This window comes from Mustela erminea, chromosome 2, assembly GCF_009829155.1.
Source record: "Mustela erminea isolate mMusErm1 chromosome 2, mMusErm1.Pri, whole genome shotgun sequence".
Taxonomy (NCBI): domain Eukaryota; kingdom Metazoa; phylum Chordata; class Mammalia; order Carnivora; family Mustelidae; genus Mustela; species Mustela erminea.
Window position 1 is genome coordinate 65044949 of NC_045615.1, and position 13117 is coordinate 65058065.

Sequence of the window (13117 nt, forward strand, 5' to 3'; positions counted from 1 at the left end):
TACTTTTATCCCAGAAAACTGGGAGAAAATAAGAAAGTACAGAAGAGGGGTGCCTGGGTGGCTCAGGTGGTTAGGCAACTGCCTTCAGCTCAGGTCGGGATCCCAGCATGGTGGGATCTAGTCCTGCATCAGGCTTCCCTCTCCCACTCCCCCTGCTTGTGCTCCACTCTTGCTGTGTCTCTGTCTCTGTCAAATAAATAAATCTTTAAAAAAAAAAAAAGTATAGAAGAAAATAAAAATAGTTGGTAAATCTCACCATCAACATTAACAGCTGATACTCTTTTGGCGTACTTATCAACTTGGTTTTTAAAAATTCATACATTTGCATTTTTATGAAAATAATATGGTGCTGGTTTGGGCGAGCGGGTGTTGTGTTTTGTTTGTTTTTTTTAGGATTTTTTTTTTGCCGAGGGAGAGCATCTCAAGCAGACTGCCTGTTTAGCACCAAGCCTGACCTGGGGCTCGATCTCAGGACCCCAAGATAATGACCTGAGCCAAACCAAGAACTGGAGGCTTAACCAGCTGAGCCACCCAGGCACCCCAAGTATTGGTTTTTAAACAATAAATTGAATGTATTTCATGGATGCTTCAAAATGTCTGCTGCAGACATTTAGATGTGTTTAAAGTATTATATATGTTTTTATGTACTTCACAGATGCTTCTAAATGTCTCCTCTAGACATTTACATTGTTGTTTCACTGAATATATTTTTGGATACTGTTTTTTCTGTATTCTTTAAAACATGTTCTAAAATAAATTCACAGTAGTAGGGTTGCTATGTCAAAAGATAAAAGCATTTGTAGGGTTCTTGACATGATTAAAAAGAGACAATTTCAAAAGAATTATATCAATTTCTGATCCTGTCAGCAACTCATTGCAGATTTTGTTTTTGTTTTGTTTTGTTTTCAGAGAGAGATCATGTAAAGGGGGAGCAGCAAGGAAGAGGGAGAGAGCGAATCCAAGCAGGCCCCATGCTCAGTGCAGTGTGCCCTACATGAGGCTTGATCCCCCCAACCCCAAAGTCATGACCCCGAGGCCAAAATCCAGAGTTGCACACCTAACTTACTGAGCCACCCAGGTGCCCCTCGTTGCAGCTTTTATGCTCCTTTCCAATTACAGTTTAAATTACAGTTTGATGGACTTTGTTTCAAGGTCACTTTCTAGTGTTCTCATGCAGGGATGAAATAGAGTAGAAGTTGGCTTGTTAATCTGTCAATGAAACATTCTGTAGGAAGTGTTTGTTATTAGTAATTGGGAGATACTTAGTCACAGGAACTCTTTTGCCTAGGATGTGTCAGAGGAGGTGTGGGGGAAATCAGCTCCAAATAGAAAGTAAGGAAATGAGTTCTGGCTATGAGACAGACCCTGGCAATTTTATCCCTTCTTTGTCTTTCCTTTCCTGCCCATTTTCCGCTTGCCCTGTGGATAGCCTGGGGAAAGTTATTCTCTGTTCCCAAACTGTCTCTTCCCATGCTTCCCCAATTACGTTTGAGGGTGGACTTTTCCCAGTGAGTGTCCTGAAATCACCTGGCTTTAACATAAAGAATGTGAGAATGAAAAGCTGACTTGATGTACAAAGAAAGTAGAGATTGAAGGCCCCACGTGGGACCCTGGCTTAAAGAATTGTAATTATATTTTATATATTCTTTATGTAGAAGATGTGTATATTTATGTGATAATTATACATTTGTTTACATATAATAGTTTGGACTAAATGAACATCTGACCCTTATCACATGCTAAGTTTCATTGTGGTTATGTTTCTATTGCTATGGTAGAAATGCTCCAGCCTAGGTGGTCCCCAGACTTCCAGCACTGTGTTGCTGGGTCACCGTACCTATCCCCAGCACCTCCCAGTTTGGTTTCCCATCCAATACTCAGGCCTCTCCTGCTTTTGATAATAAGGATCAGGGCTCCCATCTAGTGCCTCCTTGCACTCCTCTAGCTATAAGATGCCCTTACACAGAACAAAGCTTATTTTGGGTCCCTAAAGAGCCATTTAATTGCAGCCCAGATATCTATACTTCTCCATATTTATTTTTTTCTTTTAAGGGTTCATTGTAAAATTCTTTTTACTTTTTCTCTTTCCTTTTTTAAAAAATTTATTTATTTATTTGTCAGAAAGAGAGAGAGGGAGCACAAGCAGGGGGAGCAGCAGTCAGAGGGAGAAGCTCCCACTGAGCAAGGAGCCCGATGTGGGGCTCGATCCCAAGACGCTGGGATCATGACCTCAGCCCGAGTCCCTCTTACTCTTTTTCTGCTATCGTTTTTCTTTCCCAAACTCTTCCCTATTTTTCTAATTATCTCCTGGAGGGACAGCTTAGGTATGCTGGAACTAAATGTCTCATGCTATGGTGTACATGAAAGAAATACATATCCTGTTCTAGATTTTTGCTGAAGGGAAACAGGCAGTTGGCCAAGGATTGCTACATAATCAGTGGTTTATGTACACATCCACTCTGTTATCCTCACTATGCCAGCAGCCCCTCTGCTTTGTGGATGGAGTGCTCAAGCTCCATACAGGGGCTGTTAGCAGAGTAGACAAAAGTCTTGAGTGAGCTGTGTCCTGTTTTGAGAGAGAAGTGTGTCCTGGTGTTCTGATGCAGTGGAAGGTTCCTGGATCATTTGCTCTTGCTGAACGCATTGGATTTGGTTCTAAAGCTCCTCCTTTTCCCTAGCAGACCGTATCTGTTGGCAGTCATTTTGATTATTCAGACGCTTAGTCACTAATATTTATGAAGACAATATTTAAACATAATGATGTATAAACCAGATTTCTTTATTTCCTCCAGATGAAAAAAAAAATTTTTTTTGAAGATTTTACTTATTTATTTGACAGAGAGAGAGAGGGAACCCAAGCAGGAGGAGCAGGAGAGGTAGAAGCAGGCTTCCCGTTGAGCAGGGAGCCCGAAGTGGGCCTTGCTCCCAGAACCCTGGGATCATGACCTGAGCCTAAGGCAGACGCTTAACAACCGAGCCACCCAGGCGCTCCTGAAGAATTTTTAATATGCCAGCTTTCTGGTAATAACTATGGAAATGTGTACTTTGTGACAGTTTCTCTTTAATTCATTAGGATAAATGAAAATTCAAGAGGTAAACATTTTTAGATGATTTCAGAAACCAACATGACACTGAAATTGTTGCATTCCTGTAAATTGTTAAAATGGCATTGTTAGACTCAGGATCTTAATCTTTTAAGTTACTTTTTTTCTGCATTTTGTGCTAATCCTTCTGTTGGATTGGGTTTGGAAATCTGGGTCCCTCTTCAAAGACCCAAAATTAGAATAAACATAGGATAAATATAAATCACCATTATTAGGTTTTTTGCAGAAACAAAATCCTGGATTAGGAGCATTGGTCAAATAAGCGCTTTTGAGAAACAAGTAATGTATTTGACTACAACATAGCAGCTTACATTCTGAGAGAAACTGGAGCCAAATAGAGTGACCTTAATGGCTTTGGAGAAAGTATTGCTTTTTATAGCCTCATACCATTTGAAAGCAGTGGCTTGTTCAGCCAGTCATGCAAAAGAACGTTTTTGTGACTGGCGCAAGAAAATGAGAAATGTAGGATTTATACAGACCTTTCTGGGTCTTCCACTGTCCCTTTCCTTTCCTATTTTTTCCTTTGCCTTATAGAGCTCTACCTTGAGGAACCCAGGTGGCTGGAGCACAGGACATTTTTTTTTTAAACACAAAGACGTGCCTTACCTTTATCCTCCCCACTCACCTTTGCCCCCTCCCGAAGGCTGTATAACCCCACACCCAAATCGGAACAAGCAGACGGGGCAAACCTGCTGAAGGTGTGGATTCTAGAAGCTTCCTTCTTAATTTTTCAGCGCTTAATTCTGGCTCCGAGGAAGTGCCCGCCCCCCTAAATCTGTCAGGTTGTGTGTGTTAAGCTGTTTCTTGAACCTGTTTGTTGGCACAGCACTAAGCAGAAATACAATAACCCTTGTATTTTAAATAAATATCGAAACTAGACTTTAGACCTCTTCAAGGAAATTGTATTGGAGTGTATCTGGGTGTCATTTCTCCAACATCACTGGGCACTGAGTCAGCTTCTGGTTCTTCCGCATCTGTCCCCTGCTGTAACCACAGTATGTCCCAACTGCAACCGCCTGGTTCAGGGCTTCTCCTGAAGCCTCACCTTGGCCTCCAGCCTCCAGCCAGATCCATTAAGTCCCTTCTGTCATTCTTGCTTGCAGGTGATTTTTCACTCAAGTCTCAAAGTGCTAATATTCTAGTAAATAGCAAGCGAAGTTTCAAGATACTGTTTTTAAATACCCATTTAAATAGGCTATGAAATTGTATTAAATATCCTCACAGTTTGGTCACCATGTGGTAGAGGGAGAGATCAACAAGTCTATTTCTTTTTCTTTTTTTAATGTTTTATTTGTTTATTTGAAACAGCATGAAAGCAAGAGAGCTCACAGAGGGAGGGGAGGAAGCCGATTCCCAGCTGAGCGAGAGCCCAGTGTGAGGCTCAATCCCAGGACCCTAGGATCATGACCTGAGCCTAAGGCAGACACTTAATTGACTGAGCCACCCAGGGTCCTCGATAGGCGTATTTCTAAGTAATCTGAAGGACACGGAATAAAGAAGTTTTATTAGAGAATCATGAAATTATTTTTAAGGAACCATTCTTTTTTTTCCTCCTCATTTTTTTAATCACAGTTTTCCAGTAATTAGATATGCTTCCAATCTAAAATACGTATTTATTTTTGTCGATGAGGGAGTACACTGTTGACTCTGATCTGTTTACTTAATTAGAAGGAGGTCTTCTAATACCATTTAGAATATGTTGTGTGGTTTGGAGAGTATGTGAAACTGTTTGACCCGGCTTCTACTTTCTTTTAGACCCGCCACGTGTTCTTCAGAGAGAATGCAAGCTCCAGTATCAGACTTAAATATATTTTGAAAATAGTAAGTGGAGTTTTTGCGGTTCCCAGAAAAGCCCTCATTTCAGTACGTGATTTGTGCTCCTGGTCCAAAGTACTAAGTATTGAAACCCAAGGGAATCAGTTTCTAGGTCCAGAAGTCTTTGGGGGCATAGAAGGAAATAGAGGAAGGTAGAAGCAGGTAGTCATCGCTGTTGTTCAGTGTGGCTGTAGATAGAACCTTTCTGATCAAGCCCCAGGGTGTTGATTCTAAACAAGATCTGGCTGCTTTTGTTTGACCATTAAACAGGGAGCTGTAGTGCCAGTCCTGAGGGGAGGGGGCATGGGAATGAGGCTAGTGACCAAACATCTATCCTAATTTTGGCGTAATTATGGCTCAGATTATCAAGAGCACACATTTCTGTTTAAGCGAGAGGGACTTCTTTTGCTCATGTGCTAAAGTAGAGAAGCATTTTTTACACCAAGGCAAGACTTCAATCCAGTTCATTCTCTGAGACTACAGGTTTATCATACTTCACTGGCAGTGAGTTCAGAAAAGCTGAGTGGGAGGTACAAAACCCTAGCCTCGTTTATGAAACACTGAAAATACCTGATAAAGGAAGAAGGCAAGACCAAGGGCGTCCCTCTATCCCCACCCTCCGGGAACTCTCTAAGCGTTCCTAGATGTATCGAGAATGGAGGTGGGGAGAGGGTCTTAGGGCAAGCACAAGCCAGCCTTTGGGCAAAGTGCTTGATGTGTCCCCAGCTCTACCCCTTCACTCTAGAATGTCTGGTTTTGAGTAATCTAAAGGAAGTTAAAAAGGTGTTTTAAATATCCCCTTGTCTGTGACCTCGCTTTACAGCCCTCTTCTCTGTGCAGGTGCCTGGTCTGTCGGTCAGTGTCTGTCCATGTACCTATCTATCTAGTGTGTCTATCTAACCTGTCTACACACTCATTCACTTACTCATTTATCTGCCTCACCACATGTTCCACATTGTCCCACACATTGCTCTTTGTCTTTCCCTGTAACTCCATCTCTCCAAGTCCCCTATTCTCCTGTTGGAGAACCTCAGTCCCTCAACCCCAGGGTGGCAGTTTGTCTTTCAAAACACACTGGAATCAGATCTGATCGTTAGAGTTCTGCAGAGTAGCAGCTTGGGGTACCAAGCTTGGGTGGCTCAGTTGATTAAGCATCCAGCTCTTGGTTTCAGCTCAGGTCATAATCTCAGGGTCGTGAGATCAAGCCCCGCACCAGGCTCTCTGCTCAATGAGGAGTATGTTGAGATTCTCTCTGCCTCTAGCCCTCCTGGGTGCTCGCTCACAACCTCTCCCCCACCCCCAATAAATAAATAAATCTTTTTTTTTTTTTTTAAAGCAGTTAGAAAATAGAACCCAGATTTTAAAACATCCTGTGGAACATTTTGCAAGTCAAATCTTAGGGAAGGTACTTTATTGTATCAAACTTAAGTCAGAAACAATTAATGCCGGCTGAGAACTACTCCACTTCTTTCTCTGCACTGTGGCCTGGAGAAGGTCCCTTCTTGTGAAATACTCCCAGTTCCACGGTTTATTGTTTTCCAATTTACATAGCTAATATTTGCTCGGCATAAATAAGTATTCCTTTCAAAATATATTAAATTGTCTACCTCACCAGTTAAAGTGACCTTGTGTGTGTGTGTGTGTGTGTGTGTGTGTGTGTAAGAAACAGACCATCTTGTTCTCTTTGAATACAACTCAGTAAATTCTGATTCATTATGTTAGAGAAAATCCAACCTTTTTTTTTTTTGGTCACTTCATACTATTTAGTTACAGGAGTGGTTTTTTTTGGGAGCATACTTGACACAAATTTTCTTAAGTGGTTTGATTTTCATTGGTAGGTTCTTGATTTTGTCTGTGGAAAACTTAGACAATGCATATTGCAGAATCACTACTAAAGAAGTCCTCAAGAAGTAAGGACTGTGCTTGACAGGGAGACTTGAGACTGGAAATGTAATAACAGTATGGACTAGCCCTTGGTTTTCTGGTTCCTTAGAAACAACTTATCTCCAGACTGTATTTTTTTTTTAAGAAGCTTAATGGGGGTTATTACTCATATAGTATAAAATTCATTTATACTAAATTTCTATACTAATTTATACTAAAATTCATTTATAAAATTCATTAAGGGCACAATTAAATGATTTTTTTAGTAAATTTACAGAAATGTGCAACCATCATGTCTAATGTAGCACCTTTCCATCCCCCTAAAAGAAACTTCCAGCCCATTTGCAGTCCCTCTGCATTCCCACCAGCAGCCCCAGGCAACCACTGCTATAGGCTGGATCTTTCTCTTCTAACAATGGGGTATGGAACTAATGTCCAGCCTTCCCTAATAAGGGATAGTAAATCAGCACCAGAAATCAAAGCATCTGTCTTCTACCCTAGCATATCTCTCCCCAAATTCAGAAGTTTGGTTTTATCTTTTAGATTAAAAAAGTTTTTTTCCACTCCATTCTCAGAATGTTTTCAGCCTACAAAGCCTCCCCATTTCCCTAGTTTAAGTCTGTCATTGCACCTATATAGACAGAAGACCTAGTGGCAGCATAAAGACATACTAGAAAGGTCTGACACACGCTCATGTTACTTTTTTGGGGAAAGTATTTCACAAAAATACATGATAACTTACTAGTAATTATTTTCTTTCTTTTCAGTTTTCAGAAACTCATTAGTGAAAATATTTAGCACATTTTGTGAGTGCTTGAAATAGAGCCTTGTGACTGATAGGATGCCCTTGTTATCTGCAAGCATATTATTACTTACTTTAGATGAGTAGAAGACTAAAAAACTTAAATTGTAGGTTATTAATAACAGTAGCTATAGTTACATGGTAGGTATGAATAATGGGAAATACTTAATTGGCACCTTTCCCCTCACCCCTCCCGCAATAGGGGTGAATTATAAATATTAAATTTTTTCTAAGTGTTAACAAATTTTTGCAAAATTACAAAGATTTAAAAATGCCTCCGATGTTATCTAGGAGACTTTCCTATGTATTTACTTATCTCTTTTAAAAAAAAAAGCTCATAACTGATTGTCATTTATTTATTCACTCATTCATTCATTCATTCATTCAGGTATTTGCTGACTGTATTGTTGATGTCTTACATGTACTGGCACTGGAGGTGGTGGTGTGCTGCTAAGAACAGGAGCTCCTTGGGCTCCTGGGGGGTCTCAGTCAGTTAAGTGCCTGACTCTTGATTTTGGCTCAGGTCGTGATCTCAGGGTCATGAGATCAAGCCCCGGGTTGGGTTCTGCACGCACTGCAGAGTCTGCTTGAGATTCTTCTCCCTCTCCCTCTACCCGACCCCACCACCCCCCCGCTCGATTCTCGAAATAAATACATAATAAAATCTTAAGGGGAAAAAAAAGAAAAAGAAAAAGGGCTCCTGAGGTGAGAGACCTGCTTCCAGTCTGGGCTCTTTTCCCTCTACGTGTCTGACCTTGAGGCTCTCATTTTATCTCAGTTTCTTTAAAATATTTCCTCTGGTTATAATGAGGATTAATTAGGTAGGTAGTATTTTCTGAGAACTATGTGTGGCTGTTTTGTTCTACAACTTGACTTTTTCATGGCTCTATGGTTTTGACAACTAAGTTTTTTTAAGTCTGAGAAAGCTTTTATGTGTGTTAAGAAACTTACCGGGTGTTTGTTTCCATGGATTTTCAATTCAATAAAATTGTTTCAAGACCTAGTTTTCCCTAAGCCTTTAAGCACAATGTATAAATTTCTTTTATTCATAATTCCAACTTGCAGATGTTAAATGCATTTTCTCTCATCGGTGTCTAACGTCTTTCCTCAACAGATGACCTCTTTCTAAACATTAAAATCCATATTTCAGGGCACCTGGGTGGCTCAGTGGGTTAAGCCGCTGCCTTCGGCTCAGGTCATGATCTCAGGGTCCTGGGATCGAGTCCCACATCGGGTTCTCTGCTCAGTGGGGAGCCTGCTTCCCTCTCTCTCTCTCTCTCTGCCTGTCAAATAAATAAATAAATAAAATCTTTAAAAGAAAAAAAAAATCAAATCAAATCCATATTTCAGTTCAGATAAATTTCCTTAATTTTTAAAGTATATTTACATATTTAATATGTCTTCTTAACCACTGCAAATGCATGACGAGGCTGACATACAAGTCTAGCCAGCAGAGCATTTCTGAGCCCTTTGACGGGAGCTCATTTCTACACTCAGTCCCTGCGCCAGGATGCCATCAGTGAGCTGTGGGTCAGGACTGCTGACAAGATGGGTGCATCATGAGTTTCAGACTTTTACCTTTTCTGATAGCCTTGAGTATCTATCACATGGCCCCTTTCCCATTGTTTAAAAACCATAACCTCTGATGTGAATTATTGCGATTCCTCGTCTCCTATTCAGTGCTAAGTTTGTATTTAATCGGATAATGCATCCTTCTTATGTAGTATTTATATACTTGTCTCATACTTTTATCATTACGGTCTCAAACATAATATCTTTTTATAATGTTATGATAACTATAAGTCATTTAACTAATCCCCTGTTGACAGATATTTAGATTATTTTCAATTTTCTGTTCTACATGACTGTTGAAAACATACTTGTAGAAATATGTTGTGTACATTCTTATTCCCTCTGGGTGAACTCAGTAGAATAACCATTATTACTTAATGTCATGTAGCCTAATACCTACCAGTGTGAACCTTGGAATCTTTTTATCAAATTACAGGTAAAATCCTATCAACATTATTAAGGAGAAATGACTAATGTATATATGAACATTTGGAATCTTTTTATCAAATTACAGGTAAAATCCTATCAACATTATTAAGGAGAAATGACTAATGTATATATGAACATGGTATTACAAAATAGAGGTGACAAGAATAAAACAAGCTAATAACGTGTTTTCATGTAATTTGACAAAAAAAGGATTCTAAACTTTATTTAGGGGTGGAAAGAGGAGTAACAGTGGAAGATTTTTTCTACTAGGTAGTCAGCACACATATGATGTGCTCCTTGCATTGAAGAACGTGGCTCTACAGAGATTTCTGTTCCCTTATTGAATACTTTCTCCCCCCAAAACCAAGTGGATATTGATTTGTATCAAACGCCTTTTTAACTTCACTCCAGATAATCCTGTCTTTTCTATTTACATGTTTGTGTTTTATTACAGCCTTTCCTGGAAAACTTAATTGCATTTCTAGAATGCATCATCCTTTGTTCCCCCACCAAAAACCTAACAATATCAGTGTACTAAAACTTTCAGAGTTTTGCACTTGCCTTCAAAGGAAGATTAGTCTATAGAAGTCTTTAACTTTTAAAATAGTCTCTAGATTAGCTTCTGATATTTTGCAATGTAAGAGGACTTGGAAAGCTTTTCATCTGCCTTGTGCTCTGGCATTAGTACCCTTGACAGATAAACTGATGGGATTGCCATCCACTGAGAGAAACTCCTGTGGTATTTGTCACTTTCCCAGATACTTACTGGTAGGAAAGGATCACCATAGGAATGAATATGTTGTACTCGTCTTTTTTTTTTTTTTTTTTTTTTTTACGATTTTATCTATTTACAGAGATCACAAGTAGGCAGAGAGGGAGAGGCAGGCTCCATGCTGAGCAGAGAGCCTGATGTGGGGCTCAATCCCAGGACCCTGAGATCATGACCTAAGCTGAAGGCAGAGACTTTAACCCACTGAGCCACCCAGGCGCCCCAGTACTCGTCATCTTGATGACGATCATTGTGTCCTAAGATTGGTTGACACAGGGTGACTGTGCTCTGTGTATTCAGTCTTCTTAATGAGATCCCAAGGAAAATATCAATCTTACTACTAATGACGATAAATGGGCTTTGCATTCACGAAGTGCTCTTACTCCCGGGAGCACAAATCTCTTCATGATTAATTATTTCAGTCATCCTCACAGTTGTCCCATGAGGTGGGTGGCTGAGTGCTTCCTCTTAGGGAAAAAAAAAAAAAAAAACAGGTAACTAATTGGATTTTCTTCAATTCTACATTCTATGTTCTAGAACTGGGTAGCTACCTTATAAAGACCGCCAGTATGTCCCCCAGTGGACCTGGGCTTCAAAAATCTCAAGCTTCTTTGGCATACGAACACCAGGCTAGGAGCAGATGTGGAGTAGTAAAGTCGGAGGGAATTTTGATGAGTTTGGTAAGGTGCTCTGTGTGGATTAGCCTAAACTTGACGAAGAGATGCAATGGCTGACTTAGTGTTTGAGCATCTCTGTTAGAAGTGGCAATCCCTGGTGTCAGAGGTTTGTTTCTGCAATATCTTACTGAGGCACCTCTTCACTATACTTACCCTTCCTACCACATTGTGTTGGGATCCTACAAAGAATATCTGTCAGTCCTGGTCTCCCAAGAGGAGCACTGGTCCCTTCTCATCCTTCTCTAGCGTCTTAGTGTCTGTGGCTTTGCACAGGGACCAGAGAAAGGTGTGATGTCTGCTTCTCAGAGATAATCTCTTAGCCCATCTCCATCCTCCAGTGACCCTCCATTGCTCCACAGGTCAACTTTCATCGTGCTTTCACTTCCCCAAAAAAGGGCAGTGCCTCTCTGTGGACACATCCTGTCAGGGGAGCAGGGATCCAACTAAAACTACATTTGGTTTGTTTGTGTTTTGTTTTGTTGGAAAATTTCTTTGAGAGACAAAAAAAGAAGAACAGAGGGAGGGAAGGAGGAAGGGAGAATCACAAGCAAACTCCACTCTGAGTACGGAACTGGACTTGGGGCTTGGTGTCAGGCCCCCGCGTTCACGACCTGAGCTGAAACCAAGAGTCGGATGCTTAACCGGCTGTGCCACCCAGATGCCCCTAAAACTACATTTTTACGTAGTGATCATTCCCCAGTAGTTTTTTGGTCACTTGCGTTCTGTCTCTTCAGTTAGACTACAAGCTCTTTGGATTGAAAGTTCAGGTCAGCCGTGTTTTTTAAGCTCTTTTTAATTGCCACCCCATTGCTCCCTCAGCTCTGGGGGGTTCGGGCGCACAATAGACACTTGTGGTCACTCTGTTCGCTGTCCATCCTGTCAACAAATACTGCTTGTAGTTATTGAGTATGCCATTTTAACTTTTCCCCTTTTTCTTTCATTAAAGAAAGGCTTACTTTGATTTTTTTACCCTCCCTCCCTATTTTTTCTTAAAGTTCCCCTGAAAGGGAGGCCTTTAAAATTATGCTTAAGTTGCACAGTGTACTCAGGGTGGGGACTAATTATGAGGTCTGGAAACTTCTTCAGGTGGCTGGGTTCTGCTGCAGGGACTAAAATACGGCTTTCCTAAATTGAGAACAGCTGGGGCCGTGTTACCGCCCAGTATAAAAGAGTTGGTGCTTGTGCTCTGTGTTGCAAAATCTTTGCTCTCTGTGGAGCCTGGGGAAGCTTGAGCCAAAGACACCCTCTCCTCCTCTGTGTCATGGTGGTGAGTGCCGGGAGTGGGTCCTCTGGGCGTCAGTTTCTGTTGCCTGGTAGATCTTGCGGTGGCTGTCCCCGAATGTTGTTCCTTTCTAATTTCCCATGCCAATCGTAGGATTTTACCCTTTGAGGAATAAGTAGAGTTCGTTCCCTCAATGAGACATAGCTAACGCTTTCTTTTTTCTCTGTATTATTTTGAAGGCTGTCAGCTTTCCTAGTATAGAGTGTGTGGCTGTCTCTACCTATCAAAGGATAAACTGAGGCAATACCATTTAAGTGTCTTGAATGTGTCGCTCTTGAATCTGTTTTGAAAAGTAGTCACTTGAGAAGGCTCCAGTTTTTTTCAGGGGGAAATAAAAACGGACTTGACAAAGTGTGGATAAGTGTTATCCAGTGCACATGAGCAACTCATCCTAGTTTTGTGTTCTTCCAGGTTCATGGAAAGCAGCCGCCTTAGGAAAGAGTGATGTGATCTCTGGAGAGGTTCTAGCTTATTATGACTTCATGGTTAGCAACAAGTAATAGTGTCTGGTGAGGGGTTTGCAAAGTTGGGTCCTGACTTTTATTTAAAGAAATTTTAAAGTAATTGATGATTAAAATGTTCTTATTTATACTGACATCAGCTCAAAAAGAGACAAGAACTCCAAGATAAAACAACTCCATATTTTACAAATAAACTCCATCTCAACAATGTTAACCATGTTCTGACGATATATTTCCCAAGCAAATGGCTCTGGTATTTACTTCCTTATTTTAATAATGTTTTTGTTTTGGATGGTTGACAATTGGACAAGCGCAGTTTCTG

At 40.6% G+C, this 13117-nt stretch overlaps 1 protein-coding gene across 5 annotated transcripts in view; it reads left to right on the forward strand.

Moving 5' to 3' along the window:
• The window catches only part of SGMS2 (sphingomyelin synthase 2), an 81921-nt gene that overhangs the window by 49657 nt on the left and 19147 nt on the right, over positions 1-13117 (forward strand). The window contains exon 1 of one of the 5 annotated variants that reach the window (XM_032333088.1): positions 10864-11055. The exons of 2 other annotated variants lie outside the window; for them this stretch is intronic. The gene's annotated coding sequence lies outside the window, so the exon portion shown is untranslated. Of the gene's footprint in view, positions 1-10863; positions 11056-12055; positions 12320-12774; positions 13049-13117 lie in introns of those variants that run through there. 2 more of the 5 variants (XM_032333090.1, XM_032333089.1) reach the window with 2 other exon arrangements.